Consider the following 8751-nt stretch of genomic DNA (forward strand, 5'->3'; position numbering starts at 1 on the left):
CAGGTGTTAGTGCAGTGCATTACTTATAGTAACACTTCATTGATATTACAACTCCTACCGCTATTTTCATTTGTCGTGGGATTCGTAGACTGGCAGGCCGCAGGCCCGTGGTGTGCTCTGGATTTTGGTCAAGTCGACCTCCCTGCGCATCAGTTTCCTCATCTGCAAAATGGGGATAAGATAGATTGTGAGCACAGAGTGAGATGGCAACTGTAGCCAATCTCATACTTATAATAATGGTAATAATAATAATAATGCCATTTGTTTATTCAATTCATTCGATTGTATTTATTGAGCACTTACTGTGTGCAGAGCACTGTACTAAGCAAAGCGCTTACAATGTGCAATGCACTGTTCTAAGCGCTGGGGAGGTTACAAGGTGGTCAGGTTGTTCCATAGAGGCTCACAGTCTTCATCCCCATTTTACAGATGAGGGAACTGGGGCACAGAGAAGTTAAGTGACTTGCCCAAAGTCACACAGCTGACAATTGGCAGAGCCGGGATTTGAACCCACGACCTCTGACTCCAAAACCCGTGCTCATTCCACTGAGCCACACTGCTTCTTAAGTAAGCCTGGCCCAAGCTGTCTTACCACCCGGCAGCCACTCATTCTCTCATTCAGTCGTATTTAGTTCATTCATTCATTCAACCGTATTTACTGAGTGCTTACTGTGTGCAGAGCACTTGACTAAGCGCTTAATCCCTGTGTTTCTCGGTGGTGCATTTATTACCAAAGCGCCTTACGTAACTTGATTATATTAGAGAAAAAGCATGGCAAGAATCACTTGGGACAACCTGATTACCTTGTGTAACAGGTAATTAGAACAATGCTTGGCACATAGTTAGCGTTTAACAAATACCAACATTATTATTATTATTATTGTTATTATTATTATTGTGTGTTCACCCCAGCACTTAGCACACAGTACCTACTTCAGAAATGTCATAAAAACAGTAATAATAGTAATACTATGACTAGGCTCTTCCTTAGGGCCAGAATTAACACAATAAAGATAAAGACACATTGCCTTGGCTCATTTGTTTTTCTTATGCAGATAGGCTTACTAGATTCCTGTGAATATATACTGATACTTTTAAGATTTGGAAGAAACAACGAAGGGTAAATGCCTTTTTAATTCTAGTCCTATCTAGATAGTTAGTGGGAATAACAGTTTTATTTAAAAGAGATTCCAGCAGTAATCAATTTTTCTAAATCAAATTCTGGGGTCACTGATTATCAATGCAACTACGGGCGTTTCGATGACATTATTTATAGTGTGGTTAATGTGTATGCATAATAAGAAAAAATTATTTACCAAGATGATGAATTTAATATTGGGATTGAAGTAGATTTACTGCCTTGAAAACGTAATTGCTTTTTGATATCAATTAAAGGACTGGTTTCTAAAATCAATAAGAATTTTGAAGAATACCGTGAGTCTGAATTAATGATAAGTAACTTGGATGCATTTTTAAAAACCTATTCGAGCAACTCTCTAGAGCTTTCCGACGTATTTTATGGGTGTTGGGGGAGAATGGTAGAAATATTGAAAAATGATTTCACTGATGCAAAATCGAGTCATAAGATCAGTGCGTGTTGTATCAAGGACTGGGACTGGGTCTCTTACTTAAATTTTACTATCCCGAGAGCCTAGTACAGTGCTTTACATCGGACCCTCAATAAATCCAACTGATTGATCTCATTCAGATTCACAAATGATGCTGTGTTGAACACCAGTAGCTTGAAAAGAGATGAATCAGATGTTCTAGTGGAAAGAGTCAGGGGACCTGAGTTCTAATCCCAGCCCCACCAATTGTCTGCTCTGTGACCTTGGTCAAGTCACTTACCTTTGTGCCTCAGTCCCCTCATCTGCAAAATGGGGATTCAATACTAGTTCCCCTTCCTAGTTAGACTGTGAGGCCCATGTGGACATGATGATCTCGTATCTATAACAGCACTTAGTATAGTACTTGGGGTGTAGTAAGTGCTTTACAAATACTATTATTATCACTATCATTATTATATTAGTGAGTCAGTCAATTGTATTTATCGAGCACTTATTGAGTGCAGAGCACTTGTGGGAGTAAAATGCAACAATAAAAAGACACATTCCCTGCCCACAACAAGCTTACAGTCTCAAAGAGGAGACAGACATTAATATAAATAAATTGCAGATATGTACGTTAAGTGCTGCCATTATCATTCTTATCGCAGGGGTTGTTTTCTAGTTGTTCATTGCACAGCTTTGTTCTCATAGGCCTTCTGAAATTCCATTTCCTCCAGGAGGCGTTCCCCAATTAATTTTATTCTCTCTTGGTCCTATTCTCTCAACTACATTTGTGTTTGTTTTTTAAAACCAGCATTCCCAGGCAACCCCTGGACTCCAGCATGCCAGCGTAACTTCCCAAAGAATAAGCCAACATGTCAAGTGGACTGAAGCAGTGTTGGTTACCAGAGGCAGTTGTATTGGACCGCGGTCATCCCAGACTAACCACCCTGGGCCAGGGGACTCCTCAGCTTAGACAGTACATTTTAGAAGCCCTGATATCCCTCAAGTCCCTCTTTTTGACCCCTCCAAAATCCCACGCTCTCCTTCAGCTCCATCCAGGAGTCAGGTTTCTGCCTCTGCAGCCTCACTTTTGGATGGCCGGGTGCGTTTTTGAAATATGTAGGAGTATTTTTGGGTCAAAAGAGTGTACGGTTCTTGCAAGTGATAATAGTAGGTTCAGTTGCCATCTCCTCATTGCTTAGAGAAGCAGCGTGGCTCAGTGGAAGGAGCCTGGGCTTTGGAGTCAGAGGTCATGGGTTCAAATTCCGGCTTCGCCACTTGTCAGCTGTGGGACTTTGGGAAAGTCACTTCACTTCTCTGGGCCTCAGTTTCGCTCATCTGTAAAATGGGGATGAAGACTGTGAGCCCCATGTGGGACAACCTGATCACCTTGTAACAAGATTGTGAGCCCCATGTGGGACAACCTGATCACCTTGTAACCTCTCCAGCACTTAGAACAGTGCTTTGCACATAGTAAGCGCTTAATGAATGCCATCATCATTATTATTATTAGAGACAACCCTTATTTAATAATTTAGAGATTGGGAGAGTTTTCTTGTCACCCAGTGATTGCTACTTTCAGTTGTTTCCCAGCCTTCTTTTCTACCCTGTGTTGACTCTCTTTCTGGAGATAATCAGATCATCTTGTTCTTGTTCACACCAATTGTCGTCCGAGGTAATCACTTCTTTTCTCTCTGCTACTGATGGTAACTGTTCTGAACTGATCATCCTGCCCTTTACACTTCATTTACTCCAATACCACTGCCATTTAATTGTCCATCCCCATATTTCTGCTCCTGTTAACATTGCCCCGGACAAGTTGCACATCCCAAACTTTATACATGGTGGCTACTCTCAGAGTAACCCTTTGGTACATAAGGATTTATGTGTTCAACTAGCTAGGCACTTATAGTTTTCCTTTTCTTTTATGGTATTTGTTAAAACCTATGTGCCCCACTCTCAGGGTCACACCTGGAGAGCTTCCAGTAGTCTACCAGTCTCAGCTATGGGAGGAAGAGTCGAGCAGACACCTACCCATTCCATTCCTGGCTTGTGCAGTGGCTAGCGAGTGGAAGGCAATCTGCTATGAGTCAAAATTCACCTGTATTGGGCAGCAGCGGCATGGAATACAGTCGAAGGCAGGGACTCAAGTTTACTGCACGGAAGGCGGCGATGGAAAACCACTTCTGGATTTTGACCAAGAAAACTCCATGGATACACTACCGGAATGATTGCAGATGCAGATGTTGCCAATTTGTACTTCCCAAGCGCTTAGTACAGTGCTTTGCACACAGTAAGCGCTCAATAAATACGATTGATGATGATGATGATGGAGGTGGGGCATTCTGGGAGATATGTGTACATGACGTTGCCATGAGTCAGAGACGACTTGGCCGGAAAAGACAAGACATAACTATGTGCTACGCACTGTACTAAGTTCTGGGTTAGGTACAAGTTAATCAGGTTGTATACAGTCCATGTACCACATTCATTCATTCATTCAATCATATTTATTGAGCGCTTACTGTGTGCAGAGTACTGTACTAAGTGCTTGGGAAGTACAAGTTGGCAACATGGGACCTATAGTCTTAATCTTATTTTTATGAAGCAGCATTGCCTAGTAGATAGAGTACAGACGTGGGAGTCAGAAGGACCTGGGTTCTAATCCCAGCTCTGCCACTGCTGTATGGCCTTGGGCAAGTCACATCACTTCTTTGTGCTTCAGTTTCCTTATCTGTAAAATGGGGGTTAAGACGATGAGCTCTTTGTGGGACAGAGACTGTGTCCAACCTGAATAACTTGTTTCTACCCCAGCATTTAGAACAGTGTTTGACACATAGTAAGTGCATAACAAGCACAATTATTATTATTATTATTACTATTATTAATACCCATTTTACAGATGCGGTAACTTTCCATTCTATTCCCTCTAGGCTGTTTGTTGACATATCAATCAATCAATCATATTTATTGAGCGCTTACTGTGTGCAGAGCACTGTACTAAGCGCTTGGGGAATACAAGCTGGCAACATATAGAGACAGCCCCTACCCAACAGTGGGTTCACAGTCTAGAAGGGGGAGACAGAGAACAAAGCCAAACATACTAACAAAATAAAATAAATAGATTAGATAGGTAAAAGTAAAATAAATAAATAGAATAATAAATATGTACAAACATATGTACATATATACAGGTGCTGTGGGGAAGAGAAGGAGGTAAGATGCGTGGGGTGGAGAGGGGGACGAGGGGATGAGGAAGGAAGTGGCTCAGTCTGGGAAGGCCTCTTGGAGGAGATGAGTTCTCAATAGGGCCTTGAAGGGAGGAAGAGAGCTAGCTTGGCGGACGGGCAGAAGGAGGGCATTCCAGGCCCGGGGTAGGACGAGGGCCGGGGGTCGATGGCGGGACAGGAAGGCTGAGTAGGTGCGAATGAGGTTGTCGTTAATGAAACTTGGTGATTACAAGGGCCTTTTTCCCGGGGTGGGGTGTGGGGGAATCAGTTAGGACAGGACCGGGAAGGGGGTTGGGGAGCACTATAAGGAAGGTCGCTTAAGTGTGTGGGGGTGTAAGCAGGGGGCGTCTATAGCGGCGCTCAGAGGAGAGGAGCCTTCCGGGAGCAGCGGGGGCCACGCGGTGTGATGGCGGGCGGGTCTCTCAGGAACGGAGTCCCGGGCGTCTATGGCGGCGCGCTCTGAGGAGAGGATCCTTCCAGGAGCAGCAAGGTCGCGCGGTGTGATGGCGGGCGGGTCTCTCGGGAACGGAGTCCCGGGTGTCTATGGCGGCGCTCTGAGGAGAGGCTCCTTCTGGGAGCAGCGGGGGCCACGCGGTGTGATGGCGGGCGGGCCTCTTGGGAACGGAGTCCCGGGCGTCCATGGCGGGCCTCTCTGGCAATCTGAGGAGAGGATCCTTCCGGGAGCAGCGGGGACCACGCGGTGTGATGGCGGGCGGGCGGACCTCTCGGGAACGGAGTCCCGGGCGTCTATGGTGGCGCGCTCTGAGGAGAGGATCCTTCCGGGAGCAGCGGGAGCCACGCGGTGTGATGGCGGGCGGGCCTCTCGGGAACGGAGTCCTGGGCATCTTGACATATGCTTTCAAGTTGTGTCTGGCCCATAGCAACGCCCTGGACACGTCTCTCCCAGAGCACCCTGCTCTCCATCTGTAATCATTCTGATAATCTATCCATAGAGTTTTCTTGGTAAAAATACAGAAGTGCTTGACCATTGCCTCCTTCCATGCAGTCAACTTGAGTCTCTGCCCTCGACTCTCTCCTGTGCTGCTGTTGCCCAGCACAGGTGAGTTGTGACTTGTAGCAGATTGCTTTCCACTTGCTAGCCACTGCCCAAGCTAGAAACGGAATGGGTAGGCCTCTGCTTGACTCTTCCTCCCATAGCCGAGACTGGTAGGCTACTGGAAACTCTCCAGGTGCGACACTGAGAGAGGCTGTACATTCTTCTTTTAGTCCATCAGTCAGTCAGTCAGTTGTATTTATTGAGCACTTACTGTGTACAGAGTACTGTACTAACTGCTTAGGAGAATACAATGTAGCAATATAACAGACACATTCCCCGCACACGAGACTGTAAGCATCTTGTGAGCAGGGATCTTGTCTACTAACTTTATTGTACTGTACTCGCCCAAGTGCTTTGTACAGTGTTCTGTACATTCTCCTATCTGTAAATAATTTTGTGCCTCTCTCTTCCCTTAGATTGAAAGCTTCTTGAGGGTAGGGATCATATATTTTCTCTCTTCCACGCTCCTCCCAACTGTTTAAAATAGTGCTCAATCTTGACTTATGCCATCAAGTCATTTCTGACCCGTAGCAACTCCATGGCCACATCTTTCCCAGAATGCCCCACCTCCATCTGCAATTGTTCTGACAGTGTATCCCCACTTCTAGTTATCACCCTATCTCCCTCCTACCATTCCTTTCCAAACTCCTAGAATGAGTCATCTACACCCGCTGCCTCAAATTCCTCAACACCAACTCTCTCCTTGACCCCCCTCCAATCTGGCTACCGCCCCCTACACTCCACTGAAACTGCCCTTTAAAAGGTCACCAATTACCTCCTTCTTGCTAAATCCGACGGCTCCTACTCTATCCTAATCCTCCTCGACCTCTCAGCTGCCTTCGACATTGTGGACCACCCCCTTCTCCTCTACACGCTATCCAACCTTGGCTTCACAGACTCCGTCCTCTTCTGGTTCTCCTCATCTCTCCAGCCATTCATTCTCAATCTTCTTTGTGGGCTCCTCCTTCCCCTCCCATCCTCTTACTGTAGGGGTTCCTCAAGGGTCAGTTCTTGGTCCCCTTCTGTTCTCTATGTACACTCACTCCCTTGGTGAACTCATTTGCTCCCATGGCTTCAACTATCATCTCTACGCTGATGACACCCAAATCTACATCTCTGCCCCTGCTCTCTCTCCCTCCCTTCAGGCTCGTGTCTCCTCCTGCCTTCAGAACATCTCCATCTGGATGTCTGCCCGCCATCTAAAACTCAGTATGTCCAAGACTGAACTCCTTATCTTCCCTCCCAAACCCTGCCCTCTCCCTGACTTTCCCATCACTGTAGATGGCACTACCATCTTTCCCGTCTCACAAGCCCGCAACCTCGGTGTCATCCTCGACTCTATTCATTCATTCATTCATTCAGTCATATTTATTGAGTGCTTACTGTGTGCAGAGCACTATACTAAGTGCTTGGGAAGTACAAGTTGGCAATATAAAGAGACAGTCCCTACCCAGCAACAGGCTCACAGTCTCTAAGGGGGAGACAGACAACAAAACAAAACATGTGAGCAGGTGTCAAGTCATCAGAACAAATAGAATTAAAGCTAAATGCACATCATTAACAAAATAAATAGAATAGTAAATATGTACAAGTAAAATAAATAAAGTAATAAATCTGTACAAACATATATACAGGAGCTGTGGGGAGGGGAAGGAGGTAGGGTGGGGGGATGGGGAGGAGGAGTGGAAAAGGGGGGCTCAGTCTGGCAATGCCTCTTGGAGGAGGTGAGCTCTCAGTAGGGCTTTGAAGCGAGGAAGAGAGCTAGCTTGGCGGATATGTGGAGGGAGGGCATTCCAGGCCAGGGGGAGGACGTGGGCCAGGGGTCAATGGTGGGACAGGCAAGAATGAGGTACAGTCAGGAGGTTAGCAGCAGAGGAGCAGAGGGTGCGGGCTGGGCTGTAGAAGGAGAGAAGGGAGGTGAGGTAGGAGGGGGTGAGGTGATGGACAGCCTTGAAGCCGAAAGTGAGGAGTTTTTGCTTGGTGCGTAGGTTGACTGGTAGCCACTTGGAGATTTTTGAGGAGGGGAGTAACATGCCCAGAGCGTTTCTGCACAAAGATGATCCGGGCAGCAGCGTGAAGTATAGACTGAAGTGGGGAGAGACAAGAGGATGGGAGATCGGAGAGGAGGCTGTTGCAGTAATCCAGTCGGGATAGGATGAGTAATTGAACCAGCAAGGTAGCAATTTGGATGGAGAGGAAAGGGCGGCTGTTGGCGATGTTGCGGAGGTGAGACCAGCAGGTTTTGGTGACGGATTGGAAGTGAGGGGTGAACGAGAGAGTGGAGTTGAGGATGACCTCAAGGTTGCGGGTTCGTGAGACGGAAAGGATGGTAGTGCCATCTACAGTGACGGGAAAGTCAGGGAGAGAGCAGGGGTTTGGAGGGAAGATAAGGAGTTCAGTCTTGGACATATTGAGCACTGCCTCTCAGGATTGTACCTGGAGAGTTCCCAGTCCTCTACCAGTCTTGAATATGGGAGGGAGAGTCAGGCAGAGGCCTACCCATTCCATTCCTAGCTTGGGCGTGGCTAGCAAGTGGAAAGAAGTCTGCTACAAGTCCAAACTCACCTGTGCTGGGCAGCAGCAGCATGGGAAAGTCGAGGGCAGAGACTCAAGTTTACTGCATGGAAGGAGGCAGTGGTAAAATACTTCCACATTCTTACCTCACCTCCCTTCTCTCCTTCTACAACCCAGCCCGCACCCTCGGCTCCTCTGCTACTAACCTCCTCACCGTATATATGTTTTGTTTTGTTGTCTGTCTCCCCCTTCTAGACTGTGAGCCCGTTGTTAGGTAGGGACCATCTCTATATGTTGCCAACTTGTACTTTCCAAGCGCTTAGTACAGTGCTCTGCACACAGTAAGTGCTCAATAAATACAATTGAATGAATGAATGAATGAATGAATGAATAAATGTTA

The 8751-nt window shown here is 46.5% G+C and overlaps 2 non-coding genes across 2 annotated transcripts; one reads left to right on the forward strand and one right to left on the reverse strand.

The window, feature by feature from the left end:
* Positions 1 to 5850: 5850 nt before the first annotated feature.
* LOC119934452 lies at positions 5851 to 5988 on the reverse strand. The gene has a single exon (XR_005452938.1). It is a non-coding gene; the product is annotated as a small nucleolar RNA SNORA7 (small nucleolar RNA).
* Positions 5989 to 8255: 2267 nt separating this feature from the next.
* LOC119933736 lies at positions 8256 to 8392 on the forward strand. Its single transcript, XR_005452614.1, has one exon. It is a non-coding gene; the product is annotated as a small nucleolar RNA SNORA7 (small nucleolar RNA).
* The last annotated feature ends 359 nt before the right edge of the window (positions 8393 to 8751 follow it).

Source organism: Tachyglossus aculeatus, chromosome 1, assembly GCF_015852505.1.
Source record: "Tachyglossus aculeatus isolate mTacAcu1 chromosome 1, mTacAcu1.pri, whole genome shotgun sequence".
In the NCBI taxonomy this organism is placed as follows: Eukaryota; Metazoa; Chordata; class Mammalia; order Monotremata; family Tachyglossidae; genus Tachyglossus; species Tachyglossus aculeatus.